The sequence below is a fragment of the Magnolia sinica genome, chromosome 2 (assembly GCF_029962835.1).
Source record: "Magnolia sinica isolate HGM2019 chromosome 2, MsV1, whole genome shotgun sequence".
Taxonomy (NCBI): domain Eukaryota; kingdom Viridiplantae; phylum Streptophyta; class Magnoliopsida; order Magnoliales; family Magnoliaceae; genus Magnolia; species Magnolia sinica.
The window spans coordinates 23,199,175-23,215,691 of NC_080574.1; positions in this window are offsets into that span (position 1 = coordinate 23,199,175).

Here is a 16,517-nt window from a genome sequence, read left to right on the forward strand (position 1 = left end):
GCCCGCTGCTGTATGTGTTGCATCTAAACCGTCCATCCATTTGGCAAGACTGTCTCAACGCTTGAGACTAATAATGAGACAGATCCAGTTATCAAGTGGACCACACTGCAGAAAACAGTGGTGTTGAACGTCTATCATTGAAACCCCATTTTGGGTTACAGAAGATTTGGATCAATATGATATTTGTTCATCCCCCTGCCCAAGTCTTTGTGAGCTTGGGAATAGACTGGATGGGAAATAAATACTATGGTGGGCCCACTACAAATTCAACTGTGGAAATCATTATCACCACTGCCATTTGTGGTATGGTCTAGATGATCCTTTGGATATGATTCTTTTTTTGAATAATGCTCAAAAACGATCTCTAGCAATAGATGAATGGTGTGGTTGGTTTGGGCCCATCCAACCCGGCCCATTTGATTCGACCCATTTGATCAGCTCAATTGATTCGGCCCATTTGTACCGACCCATTTGATCGGCCCATTTGTACCGGCCCACTTGATACAGCCCATTTGATGTAATTGAGGCCCATGATGATGCATATTAGGCTCTTGTGCTAGACCGTGGGCCCCTATCTGATTAGCCCTATGAGCGTCATTTCTTGGGAGCAATGTTGGTTAAAGGTCCACATTGATGGGCAATGATGGTTGGACGTCCACATTGTGACCCTTCCTTAGGCCTTGTTAGGCTCATTCTCATCATTCTCTAGTAGGTTAGCTCAAACGCTTCGGCCCCATTGATTTTAATTGATCCATCATCAGCCGTCCATCTATGGACCCCACCTGGCGTTGAGGTTGATTATCGATGTCGATTACCGATTATGAGTTTGTGACAGCATAGCATTATGATACATGCCCATACGCATAATTTGTATGTTTGTTATAAGATGTTACTGGCCATTGCATATGCCATAGTGCAAGTAGTTTATGGGACTCCTTGATAGGCGGAGTTATCCCACATGAGCGCACGGTATGCGCAAGATTGATACATGATTGGACTGCATGACTCATGCACTTTGCATTTGTGTGATTGTGATTACTGTACGCCCTAGCGACATCAGGGCCATAGCCTCCACAGACACATCGTGGATGGCCGGATTAGATACCGAAAATACTGTTTCTAGCGTCGAGGCGTCATAAATGTCCTTGAGTGAAAATTCCTAAATCCGATGAAACCAGAGGAAGACTCCAATGTCGAGACCGAGTAGATACATGAACGCGCGAGAGCCGTATACCAGTAGGCCGCGTCTCCCACTATGTTGTGGTTAGTTGGAAAGGAGTGTGACCTTACCCGCCTGAGTGAGGGGGCAATTTTTAGGTTGAGTTTGACCAGCTTAAAGAATAGGTCCGCTATCAACAAGTCGGGCCCGATATTGGCAGGCGAATAGTGAGGTCTCTTCCACTCACCCAGTTGTGCGCTCGGATAAGGGTGAAAAGCTGATGTAGAGTGTACTAGACCCCGGTGATTATCCAGAGTGAGAACTATACTGATATTTGATGCTCTAGCGATGAGCTACATTGACATATGGATTCGGATGAGGACTGGTATGCTTGAGTACATCTTGCATCGCATGGCCTTGGTGTGGTCGACATCATTCACTCCTTGCATCGTATGGTCTTGATATAGCCGATAGCACTCATGCCTTGCATCGAGTAGCCTTGGTACGGCTGATGACATTCATGGACTTACCGACATTTTCGCATTACTCTGATATTGCAAAGTTGCATTTCTACCATATGCACACACTTTCACCACCCTCTAAGCTTTCTATAAGCTTATGCACGACCGTTACGTGCAAGTGATGCTAAGTAGTAGCAGTTCAGGAGCAGGAGCATGCTACAGAGCTTCCAGAGTTTTAGCTTTATTGTCTTGTATTTCCCTTCTTACGCATGGTACCTTAAAGTTTTTGATCATAGTGGATTTTGTGATGGTGTTCTTGTGGTTATACTCATTACGAATCAAATTGATGTTGAAAATCCTCCTTGTAGGATCCCAGGATCGAAACCTGGTAAAGGGGTGCCGGGAGCCGGGAATGGGGTTCCACAGAGGCTGTCGGAGCCGGATTCGACAATCGAGAATTTTGTGACCCCGGTTTCCAAGTTTGGGGCATGACAACTTGGCTCGGCCGATTGAGCAGTTGCACCAAGACAGGTATAATTCGACCCTAATTGAGGAAAGCTCGACTTAGTCAGTGAAGGAGATCGTCATAGTAGGACAGATGACAGAGGTCGATGAGCCGAGTCGAGCCTCGGATCGGTAATGGTTTGTCTACACCGACTTGGTCATAACAATCAATGTTGAGCTTCTAAGTTCTTTTGTAGAGCTTTGACATTAGCCTAGAATCCGGAAGAAGTCATTACACATCTCGCCCGATCACTCCGATCGGACCCTTGTCAGCGACTAGGGCTGACCCGTCTGTAGGCTCAGATTGTAAGGGTTGGCTCGGACGAAGGGGTGTCCTATAATTATGCTCAGGGATCAACTCTACTAACACATGTCTGGAGCAACATCTAGCGCACGATCTCAGGGTAATGGCTAACATAAACGCACACACCATTCTCGCTCAACGACAGGGATTGTAACACCCCGAACTTTTCAATACTCGAGTTTGAAAGTCCTCGAGTGTTACCATGAATTTAACCTATTATGTACACGTGTACGACACCAACCTAGCTATACTAACCTTACATTCATTCCCTGACACGAATCTAACCATTGAGAATGATCCTCATTCATAAATCAAGTCATCAGACCGTTGATCATATGGTTTGATATATGTACCTTCCTTTGACTAAATCAGTGCATAGCTCTTTATCCATAATAATTTAAACGTGAGATCTTTTGTAAGAGTTGTTTATAAATGAACATAAAACCATGCAGAATCATTAGATTTTACAAAACTCTTAGATCAATAATAATTACAAAAATGTCATCAACCTATACCCTTGAATTTCAAATAGCATGGTTCTCATTATCTGTTTCATGTGAAATTTCATACCATGCCTGATTATCATAAATTAACTGTACATGTTGAATTTTAGCCCTTCGATCATAGTAAACTAGCTACTTAACCTCTACATCCGTCCGTACACTTATCAGATTAAGATTTTGATCTGTTCATCTTGTTCACCCCATATGAATATGCATAACCCACCTTTAAAACTGTAATTTGAGGAACTTACATATGTGAACAAGTCACTCAAATCTAATGGTGTACATGTTCTATCTCTCGATCGCTCCAAAAATTCACTTGTGTTTATCCATTTACAAAACTGATCGCACGATCACCTGGATATATGAGTGGAATAATAATCATCAAGTTTACTTATTTTTAACATGTCGTCTGACCATCTATCATGTTTGAATCCGCCAAACGGGTCACTCGAATACTACGATAACTCAATCATTATGAAAATCTTAGGATTTATGTCCAAACCACTGGGCAACGTGACAATTAGACGTGTATAAATGTTATTTTGAAATTATCAAGCATGTTAACCATTAAAAGATGAGAGATCGGGGCCCAAACTTGATAGATGAAAATAGCACAAAAAATGGGGAATACTTGCTCAATTTCAAGGAAATCGGATAGTGCATCAAACATAACGTACTTTGGAAGTCGATGACAAGAATGATGGCAAAACTGTAATTTAAGGAACTCAAAGTGCATGCACGTAAGTGAACAGAGGTTTGCTTCGACGATGGGTATTGCCTCATCATAAGTGGATGGTGTAGTCCACCTGGATCTTGGATCTACTTCATACTTTAACCCATGAGCCTACATGTTACGAAGAAGATGATGAGCGGAGTAAATCTCCTAGAATATCATCATAAGTGGACCCCACCTACTTTTATACAAACCAGCTGAAACAACGTCCTTTCCGCAATGTTGTAATAACGGCCGGCAAAATCGCGTTACAAGATGGTTTTACCGTATCTTACTACTTCGTTTGTGGGCCACCTAATCAGAGGATCTACCCCAAATTTGAGGTCATAACTTAACTAGACAACACTAAATGTGGGTCGGGATAGATCATACCACAATGATCGGATCACTAGGCCTCACCCAACTCAAAATAAGCAAACTCAGGACGCTGTGACAGCTTCCGAAAGAAGTTTGCGTACAAAGGACTCCCGTCTGAGGAAGGTTCGACCACAACACTCCCTTGGAATCTCTTACGCAACCCCTTCCACCACATCCTAATCGTCTGATTTATGCTAGAGAGGAAGCCGACCATAACCAAGAGGCAGGAAACACCTAAAAAATCTCCACGCATTGAGAGACCCCGTCTGCAGCAATACGCAAGAAGCAAGAAACCCGGAATGACCCGGACTTCTCTGCGTGTTGGATGACCCACCTTCGGATCCTTTGTCCGATCCAGACCGTCCAAACCCTTCCAACGGGAGATCCGACCACTCCCAAGAAGTCAGGTTGGGAGGATCGGATCGATGGGCACCTTGATCTCAGTTGTTACACAAATCGCCCTCCCTGTTTTTGCTGCACAAGAAATAGACTGCGTAAGCCAGACTTGCGAAAACTTTCGTAAGAAGAGCCCGGAAGACTAACTGAACTATTATTGAACTATTATAAAAGGGCATCCTCACCCAGTGATTTGAGAGGCACTGCAAGGGAAAGAGAGAGAAAGAGAAAGAGAAATAAAAGAAAAGAAAAGAAAGAAAAAGAAAGAAGAGTAGCAACATAGGAAAGAGGGATCAACAGTCATTGAGTCCAGCCAACACAAGGTAGGCCTCACGTTCAAACCTTTCCTCCTTCTAGACTTCTTTCCTTCCCTCCACTCCAAACAATTGGATCTAAGATCCAGTCAAACGCATCAACTCAACTAGAAAATCTGGTTGTGGACTCGGGACGAATCAGTTACAGTTACACACTAACCGAAGAATTCCTCCGTCTTACTAAGATTATATCCAAACAGATATATTGGTTAGACATATCCTAACCTAATATACCAAGTTAAATTATAGCAATTATTGGGGGAAAAATATGACAAGTCGATAAGTTAGCTTATAGAATGGACCAATTCTACTAACATGGCCCGGACTCACTAGGCGCCAAGCCTAACTAAGGCCCACATGTCCCAAGCTAAGAGCCAATAGGTGCCGAGCCAAGAGCCGAGGCCTCCAAGGAGACCGATCGGCGCCGAGTTAAGAGCCAAGGCCTCCAAGGGCACATAATGCCGACCCAATGCATAGGTCGGCCAAGGCATATGTCGATCAAATCTTGGCCCAACCTTAGTCCGGTCTACCCGCTAGGTCGGTCATAGGTCAGCCATCTTCAGCCGACCACAACTTGATCGGTGAGCAAATCGATTAGCATAACTCGACATTATATCTCATTCAGAGCCGAGGCAAGGAGTCGGCTTGATAATAAAGATCTGTGTTCCGAGATACTCGGAAGATAACTTCCAATCCTGAAAATCTAGGAGATCGAAGATCTCGGGATCAGCTTGGATAAGAATCAAATCTCCTACAAACCAGGGAAGTATCCCAAGTTTATGGGATCACGTCTTCCCTATAAGTAAGAAACACCTAAAGGTGAAAGGTACACACACATTCTCACCTCTAAGCCCTTATCAAATTACTAGACCCAGATTCCAGGCCAGACTTTCGCATCGGAGGGTCCCTTGCATAAGCCAGGGTCTCCTTTGTCCACTTCCTGTGCAGGTATTCAAGTACCAGAAAGGGGGTGAGCCGAAAACTGCATCAACAACATTCACCATAACTAGGTAAGAAAGATCATGCAGGAAATCTAACCACTCAAGTTGTTTAACATTAGGTTAGAATTAAAATCCTACGGCAGACACACATGCTCAAGGAAGAAACAACATTAGAGGTGAGAGTTTTATCCTTTAAGCTTACATTAATTTAAGTTGTTATATTTATCCTGCCTTTTACATGCCTTCATGATATCTCACCTTTTATCTTAATTGAGTTGATGCATTTTATCTCACTTTTTACATACCTTTTACCATGATTTTCTCTCTGTTTTTGTTTAAATTGTCATCAACAATTATTGGCCCTTTTGGGATTATGACATGATGTCCATTGCAAGGAGTCTTCCTGAATTTATGTGGGGCTATGGATACGAGCCTTGCTCTTGCCTTTAATCTTATTTGAGTTGGCCTTTTCCACTCATCTCATATTTGAGTTAACCTTCATCACTCGCTTCTTATTTGAGTGGGTCATTGCCACTTGTCTCTTATTTACCTTAAAGGCTCAGACAGGTGTCATGATATTCCTAAACTCCCATAGTTCAAGGATTTCTCTCTTGGTGCAAGTACTATGTTGGGAATCTTTCCTCTAGCGATCGAATAAATATCGTGGACGTAATGCGTTTTCGGCAACGTCCTTGGGGCGACATGTAATTTCATATTTCACGGGTGATGGTGCACCAGTTGGTGTATATGAATCATTCTATATACGTGTTACATCAATTTTTCTTTCGGGGTTGGTTGTCGCAATTAATCGCTCCAATCGGGGTTGCGTAATTCACCTGGTCATGTGTTGTGTTCGTCTTGGGATAACCGCATAGAACCATGTTAAGCGTGGGACACGCCGATGAATTTTCGTAGTATGGGATGCGGGGCGAGTTAGATAACTCTAATCATATTTCACATAGTGGCGATCATTAAGTGTGATGAACCGCATATACTTTGCTAGACATGCATCTCATATATATTGTTTGTGCATTGATACCTCTTGTAGCTGTGGAGTATTGGACATATCAGAACCTTTATATTGCTTTTATAAATCGCTTGAATTACTGTTAATCTTAAAGGATAACCATCACTATGAGTAGGACATTAACCCACTCCCAACTGTACATATGATGCAGGTGATTTACAGATTGAAGACCTAGAGGACCATCTACCTATAGAAGACTATACCGAAAGAATACAAAAATAATTTATTTATTTAGTATTATACTTCCGCTGCGAACTCGATTAATGCAATAAGCTTCCATTGAGAGAGCATTTGATTATTTATTTAATTTTTCTACTCTAATGAAATAATCAATATATTGATTTTATTCTCGTGAATGAGTACCTTCATGAATGTATTTGGATATTATCCAAAAGAAAAAAATTAGGGTGCGATTTTAAAGCATCTAGTTTATACATTATTAACACCCGGTTTTCTCGGGCACGAGTATAAACTCTGGCTGTGAAATTTTGGAGCGTTACAGGAATCGTGCCGAGAATGATAGATACATTCATCTCAAGATAAAGGTATAAATAGGAGACATATCTACAAAAATAGGTACGCGAAATCTCACTTAGGTGTGAGTGTGTGGGGGTGTACATGCGTGTGTAAAAAAATAATAAAACAATAATTTTTAAAAAAGTCTCTCACTTGAAACCTACCCACATTACTTAAACCCAGATTCCTAGCTTGATTTTGGCATAGAAGAGTCACCTGCTCTAGGCAGGGTCTCATTTGTACTTCTCCGGTGCAGGCTTACAGGATTTGGCGCGAGTTCTCGGAGCTCGACAAGAGTGAATCAGATTTTTGCATCAACGGTAATATATTTGCATTATTTGTTTATCTACTATAAAATTATAATGATGATAATTTTATATTATTTTAATATAAAATATAATTAAACTAAAATAATATTAATGTTTGGATGTTATAATATAAGGTGAAACTTACCTGTGATAAATTTTTTTACCTCTTTCCTATGACATCCAACTTTTAATATTTTTTCTTCAATAAGTATTAAAAAAAATAACAATAATAATAATGACCGCACACTTACATCACGTTATTAGTGAAAATTGCCTGAAGAGTCGGTGGATCCAATCAGGCCCTCAGATGCAGCCACGTGTGAAAACTCACCACCGTGTGGTCTCTGTGGTACGGTTCGCACCGTACCCAATCAAAGGCACCTTTTGGTAGCCAGTCTTATTCGCTCATCCGAAAGGACGGTTGTATACATACACCTGACGTGTACATTAGGAGGGAACTGCACATGATTTTATCAATGACGTGCACGTGAAAATATTCCTAGCGAGTGGGACTGGGGCTCCCACGTGGACGGATTACGGACCGAATATCTCATTGATTAGATCATTCTGACCACTTAACTACTTTCAGTTTTGATCGTTGAATGAGGACCGTTCTTCGAGCCATTCCTCTTGTAGGCCACTGATCCCATGGCCACCGCAGTCCAATCAGGTTGATTTTGCAACATGGATTATCCGTCCCGTCCAGTGTTTAACTGGAACAGCAGTGCTAATCACCAGACATGCTTGACACGTGTGCGTCTAGGAGGGAAATGCACAAAGTCTTCACGCATCGGCATGCACGTTAGCACGCCCCTTCCTCAAAACGCGCAACGGTGGTTTTGGCTTTTCTCCCGGACTTCTTGGGAGTGAGTTGGATGGAATGCAGTGCAACGCATCATGCGTGTCATGAGGAGTCACGTTTCCACCTTCGAACGGCACGAGTGTGATTGATCTGAGCTACTCACAAGGCAGTGCATGTGCATTGAATCATGGTAGAATGAATGTACATTGATTTCCGCTGGACCTTTTTCCTAGATACCGATTTTCTCATTCAATTATGACCTGCCTAATCAGCAGACTCATATTGATTTTTGGTCCATGGCACATCCACGGCTTAAAATCTCTGATGAATGGTCCAGATCTCCTGGATATATTCCATCCAAAGGTGGGCCAGAGCCCCATATCGCTGCTGTGATGCAGCTCCGTATTCCATCAAAAACCGACCGTAAGTGGAGAAGATCTTCTGTAAAAGCGTGGCAATGGCCGGGTTCGGCAGGCGTGGATTTAGCTGCGACACCGACGTGGGGTCCACCTCGATGTATGCCTTGTATAACCTAGGCCGTCCATCCTTTTTTCCAACTCATTTTAGGGTCTGAACCTAAAAATGAAGCAGATGCAAATCTCAGGTGGACCACTCCACAGAAAACGGTGATCTTTGAACCCCTACCATTAAAAACTTAATAGGGTCTACTGTGACATTTATTTGCCATCCAACCTGTTGATAAGGTCGCACAGACCTGGGTGAATGGAAGCACAAATATCATATTGATCCAAGACTTCCGTGGCCCACAAAAGTTTTTTTATCGATCGTTTACCATTGTTTCTTGTGATGTGGTTAAAGCAAAGATTTGGATCCCTTCATTTTTAATGCATGCCAAGATCCGGAAAAACGGATTCTTAGCTTAGACATACAATGTATGGACGCGGAATGCCATCCACCATTAAATTTAGGGTACTAGCTAAATAAAGAGTTAAATCCAAAGCTCTAATAGACCCACAACAGGAAGCAATGGAGAGAATGCCATCCACCGTTAAAAATTTCTGAGGGGCCACAAAAGTTTTCGATCTAGCCGAAATTTGCATTTTACCTTTTTTCATGTCCGTCTTAACTTGTGAATATATTAGATCTCAGATAAACATCGTAGTAGACCTTAGTAAGGTGTCAACAGTGGGCGTCACTCTTGCCTTTGTTTTCTATGGTGGGGTCCACTCCGGACTTGGATCTAACTCATTCTTTTTCTCATACCCTAAAATTATATCTCCAAATGGATGGATGGTGTGGATACAACACATACATCATGGTGGGTCCTATAAAACTTAGTGAGGTCACTTCGGTAGCGTGTCTTGCTACTCAACCTGTCAGTATTTAATCCGCGTCCAGGAGGTACATATCAAGGTGGCCCCATGGTTAGGATCTCAACCACGTCTCTGGTTATGGACGCGGATTGTGTCCTACCTCGGCCCGGACGGTAATCCATCTAGGTAGGGCTTTGTAGGGCCCACCGTGATGTAATTGTTTTATCCACGCCATTAATAGTTTTTCTCATATCATTTTAAGGTATGAGCCAAAAAATGAGGCGGGTAGACAGCTTAAGTGGACCACAAAGTAGGGATTGAACGTCCACCATTAAAAACTTCTTGGGAGTTGGAGAAGTTTTGGATCAAGCTGATATTTGTTTTTTTCACTTCATCCACGTCTACATGACCTAATGAATAGGTTGGATGGTAAAAAAAAAAAAACATCACGGTGGACCTTAAGAAGGTTTCAACGGTAGATGTCATTATCACTGCAGCTTCCTTTGGTGTGGTCCACTGGATCTGTGGACCTGCTTCATATTTATGATTATATCTTAGAATGATCTAAGAAAAGTCATGAACAGCGTGGATAAAAAACTTACATCACAGTGGGCCCCATGGAGCCCTGCCCGGACGGATTACTGTCCGGGTGGGGTAGGACGCATTCCGCATCGCTCTGGTCATGGGGTCGTAGCCAAATCCCTTCAGGTTTGGCTGAATCTTAGGAGCCTGACCTTCAAAGGCCCGAAAAGAGCCTACCTGCCTTGAACAATAATAAAATACTTATTTTTGGCTTGAATGCTTCTAATCTATACGTTGATCGAGTGGGCCATGCCTAATCAAAGATTGTAATGTTATAATTGTAGGATGGTGCCATGAATGTGAGACCAAAGCATGGACCATTGGCCAAGATGGTACATCTGAATTCAAACCCAGGTTAGGCTCATCGGCCCAGGGCCACCTGACCATTGCCACCTTTTTTTTTTGGGTAGACCACCCTTCTAATGGTGCAACTTTAACAAAAGCACCATGGTAGGTACCTTGCATGGGTCACTTTAGCTACCCATGAGAGCCGCGTGGGTGTAACTTTCATGACGTCCACTGGCGTGGTAGATAAGTTTCCTCATGCTATAATCTCGAAACTAAAAAATTCATATTGGTTAAAAACTCAGGCAGGTACGTCATATGAAATAGCTAGGAATATGGTCACATGCCTTTCATTAGTTTTGTGTACGATCCATCATAGTAGTTATATGTCCACGGTTGGTTTTATATGCCATCATAATTGTTGGTACGGTCATTTAGCTCATCAACCTTATTGGATGAACCACTTTGCTAAAAATCACAATGTCCCGTGGCTCAAGTGGGCCATGTCATGTAAGTTTAGAGTTTTGGATATGTTTTTGAGATTTTGAGTGGTAATGCCAAATGCCTGATTATCGCAGCTTTTTCAGAAAATTTGGAAGAAAATTACTTCTAACTGCCTTTTGTGTCGAGCTCAGCACGTAATGGTGGGAGGGATTCGGACGGGGTAAATATTGTGAGGCCCACTACGGTGTTTGTGAGAAATATACATTGTTCACATGTTTTTCAAATCATCATGAACTAAAATATAAGGTAGATGGAAAGCTCAAGGGAGCTACACAACTGAAAACAGTGACGATTGTATACCCATGATTGAAACATTCATGGGGCTGCAAAAGCTTTCGATAGGGTTAATATTTTTATTTTTTCAGTTTATCCTAAGTGGTAAGGACCTTATGAGCATTATGGGCCAGTTTATGAATGATTTGGATTGCATATGAGCATCATAGTTAAGCTTAGGGGTGCACATTGAACTGGTAGAACCGTGGAACCGGACCGGAACCGACCAAACGGTCCGGTTCTAGAGTGCACCGGTTCCGGTTCCGGTTCCGGTTCCAAAAATTAAAGAACCGGTTACATCGGTTCAGTTCTCGGTTTGGGGGTATGTAGAACCGAACCGATCCATAGAACCAAACCGTAGATCCGATATATAAAACAAAACCGTGAAACCGAACCTGGAACCGAACTTAGAACCGAACCAAGAACCCTTTGATTGTTTCCATATTTGACTCATGGGCTAGATAATAAAATTAAACGTGCAATTGGACTGGATTATAAAAAGCTCGGAACCGTGGAACCGATCCATAACCGAACCGGTTTTAACGGTTCGGTTCTAAGGTGCCAACGGTCCGGGTCCGGTTCCGATTCCGAATATCCTAGAGCCGTTAGGAACGGTTCGGTTCCGGTTTCACCCTAGAACCGGACCAAACCGACTCGTGTGCACCCCTAGTTAAGCCTGTAAAGGTTTAAACAATAACAACCCCTTTTTACTGTTTCCAATCGTGTGGCTCACTTGAGTTTCAGATCTAATTAATTTTTGGTCTTATATCTTAACACGATCTTTCAAAATGAATGGATGTAATTGATTTCTCACAAACATCATGATGGGCCTTGCAACCCTTAACACATTACAACATTGACACATATCAAATGATATATGTTCATTGTCTTACAAAGCAATACATTATAAAATTCAAATGTTATCTCCTTTATTGTTTTACATATGATAACCACAACCATCCATCCCCACCTCAAATTCCTTCCAATAATCACTTCTCCCTAAGATAAGAATCACTGCCATCTATCTCTATTCACAACTAAAAGTAGTTTCCATCTTTAAGAAAATATTATTTTGTAAAAAATAATAAAAAATAAATAAATAATCTATTCAAAATGTCTTCCGCTTATCAATAGCTTCCATCACTAAGAAATGTGATAGTTGAAGTAAAAACAACACTCGTTTTTAAGCTGTAAAAGTTGTTGATGATGCCCATATATACGTCAAGAAGTTAATCACAATGATTGTACGCCGAATTGTCCAAATCCAATTGGACAAGGATGATGGTAAATTCCCAAAAAACCTTGAAAAGAAAGAAGAAAAGTAAGTTCGAGAAAAACAATAAAGGAAGAAGAAGAATATCTATACAAGCATTAGAATCCAAGCGAAGATAATTTCATCCTAATTTTTTTTTTTTAAGGTATGAAGGATAAGTAGGGGTTTATTTTATTTTATTTTATTTATTTAGTTAAGTCTTAATTTTGGAGATATTTAGCTATACCACCGTGCTACTTTGGTCAAAATCCTAATAATTTTATAGGGTGCCCCACTTGGTTGTTATTAGCCTTATTTTTAGAGTGAAGAGCAAAAAGTGGTGGTGCAGCTGGATTGTATGTATCTACACCGTTCATCCATTTTGCCACCTTATTTTAGGGCATGAGCTCCCAATTAAACCATATCCAAATTTCATGTAGACCCTATTATAGGAAACTACGGGGATTGAGCGCCTGCCGTTGAGAACGTCCCGGGGTTTTGTGGAAGTTTTGGATCAAGTTAGGATTTGTATTTTTCCTAACTGCAAAACTTACGAACAACCAGTAGATGTCGTTATCCTCACTGACTAATGTGTTGTCTGATCCACTTGAGTTCAATATTTAGCTTATATCCTAAAATGAGCCGGCAAAATGGATGGATCACATTGATAAAACACATATGTCAGGTGGGCCCGCAGAGTCCTGACACCACGTAGCTACGTGGTTAGGTTACCACGCAATCCGCGTCCTCCATCTCTCCATCGTACCTACAACACGCTGATGATGTGCTAATCTGGATGGATATGATTTAAATTACAACAAATCCAATGGTACTAGTGATTTGATCAGTGACGCAGGAGAAAGTAAGAATATTTGACGGCTAGGATTGGTGGATATGTATGACTTTGATCCATGGGCAAGGCAGGTTACACTCTACAAAATCTCTTGATTGACACGTGGCGCCACCATACATGGGTTCTACCGACTCGGATTGCGTCCTACCTTGCCCGGACGGACTCGGTCCAGGCAGGCCTCCGTGGGCCCACTGCAAGGTATGGGTTATCCATGCTGTCCATCTATTTTTATATATCATTTTATGGTATGTTAAAAAAAATGAAGTATATATTAATCTCAAGTGGACCACATTACAGGAAACAGTGTTGAATGAATTGTGACCATTAAAAACGTTTTGGGGGCCATAAAAGTTTTGGATCAAGCTGATACTTATTTTTTCCCTTCATCTGGGTCTTTATGACCAAATCAACAGATTGGATGTCAAATAAAAATTACAGTGGGGCTTAGGAGGATTTTAATTGTGAATATCCATTCATTATTTTTATCCTGTGGTGTGGTCCACCTAAGATTTATATCCCTATCATTTTCTATATAAGGCCATAAAATGATCTTTAAAAATGGATTAACGGAATGGATGAAACACGTACATCATGGTGGGGCCCACAGAGGACCGACCACCAGCCACGGGGCTGGTGTCTCTTGATTGACACGTGGCGCCACCATACATGGGTTCTACCGACTCGGATTGCGTCCTACCTTGCCCGGACGGACTCGGTCCAGGCAGGCCTCCGTGGGCCCACTGCAAGGTATGGGTTTTATCCACCCCGTCCATCCATTTAGCCAAATCATTTTACTACGTGCCCAAAAATGAGCCAGATCCAAGGCTCAAGTGGACCACATAAAAGGAAGCAGCGGCGATTAGGATACCAACGTTGAAACCTTCTCAGGGCCCACCTTGATGTTTATTTGTCATCCCACCTGTTCGTAAGGTCACATATAACACTTGGACGAAGAGACAATATATGGAAAAATGATCTGGAAAAATGAATGGACGGTGTGGATAAAACTCATATATCAAGGTGGGCCCCACAAATGCCCCTCCCAGGGCGGACTCCGGCTTCCGACTAGCGCATCATGCGTCTTAAGAAAAGATGTTCCTCGCCACATTTAATCGTTTTGATTCGTTGAACCACGAGCCTTGCTCGTTAATGCACAGCCGAGTATTTATATCGCGGAGGCCGAGGATCAGGGAGGGAAGCGGATTGCGTCCGACCACAGCCCGGACGTAACAAGGACCGGCCAGATCTGTGTGGGTCACACTGTGATGTATCTTCTTATCCACGCCGTCCATCCCTTTTATCAGATCATGTTAAGTCATGAATTAAAAAATGAGGCGTATCCGACGGTCAAGTGTACCACACCAGATAGTAAGCTTGGGTTATATTAAATCCACCAAGCCCAAGTTTCATTAAATGCAAGAGTATCACTGGTGTGTGTCACCAGGGCGTTGGATCTGCCGGCTCATGCCATACCATGATCTGAGAAAAGGGATGAACGGCCTGGATAAACAGATTTATCACGGTGAGCCCCACACAGTTCTAGCCGGTCCTTGCCACGACAGGCTCCTGCGTACGTTGTGCACCAAAAAAAAAGCGTAGTGACTCATTCTCCTCACCTGTAGCGCTGAGGTACAGCTATCCAGACCATCCAAATTGTGGCTTATATCACATCATGGACGGATGCTGTTTCTAAGACTACACTGACCAAGAAATCCTAACCGTCCAATTAGCATTTAAAAGTAAAACAAAAAAAAAATAAAAAAAATCAGTTTTCCAAATTGCGAGGGAAAATCATATGGTTAATATTATCTTATCAGTGCAAATTTCAGGTTGCACTCCGTACATACTTGATCCAGAAATTCGGACGGTCTGGATTTCGGTACAACAATGCCATGTGCACGTTTGAAGGGACACCATAGAACCAACGTACGAATGCGGACCCAACACGACATCAAAACCGACCGGAACCGTTTACAACACCTGTTTTACTGAGCGCATAAAACACACATGCTTCGTGGCGTTAACCATTATTTATATGTAAAATCGACTCCGTCCATCACGTGAAAAACATTATCTTTACAGCAGGTAAAAAATATAATCTTGATTAAAATCTCAAATGGGCCACACCAATGGGAATAATGTAAAATTGCTTAAACCACTAAGTTCACACTGCGTTACATCCCTGAGTTTATTCATCAGCAATATTTTTGCATCTTCTCTTTGTCTTGGTGACTTTGAGGCCTGATTAACGGGTTCGATAAAAGTGGTCCCACATACAAACCTATGGTCCGCGTCCTATTCCTACTATTCCATAAAGTGTGGTCCATTTAAATTGTAGATCGAGCTGATTTTTTATATCCATGCCTAACATATAATATAAAACCTGATGGAAGGAATAGATTTTACATTCGCAACATGATGGACCCTACAGACTCGGGTGTTTTACACATCCCGTAAAAAAGGTGTCGTGGAGGATTCCGGTCCAGATAAAACGGCATGCACGCATTCCAACCAAATGGGGATGTTCCCTTGAATACATCCCGACGCGTTGAAATAAGGTACGTTGGGACGCTATCCGTTGGATTTATTTTTCCACAACGACGCAAACCGTTTATTTGATGGGACTCTTCTGGCAGGGGTTGCCTGAAAAAACTCTTGGATTGAATATTTTAACCTTCTCATTATAATACGGTGACGGTTCATGTTCATGGCAAAATAATCGAATTATCAAAGACGTAATCAACCGTAAAAAATGAGATTCGTCACATAGACGGTTTGGATCATTGAAAGATGATCATATTCGAGGGTTAAGGTCCCGATGTATTGTATTGTAAACAAGCCTCTGGAAATACTTTTTCTCTTTTATTTTTCAAATATTGAGTTTTGAGTCGCCCAGGCACAGTGATGTGGACTCGTTTTTAAGGACGCGGATTTCCTGCAAAAGCCTTTCGCGGGAAGTTCCTGCGCAAGGATTCTAGATGGGGCCCACTGTGATGTTTGTTAGAAATCCAACCTGTCCATCCGTTTTTTGAACTCATTTTAGGACATGAGACCGAAACTGATTAGGATCCAAAACTCAAGTGGGCCATACATGATGAAACAGTGTGGAAAGGAATTCCTACCGTTGAAACCTTCCCAGGATCCACCTTGATGTTTATATTCCATC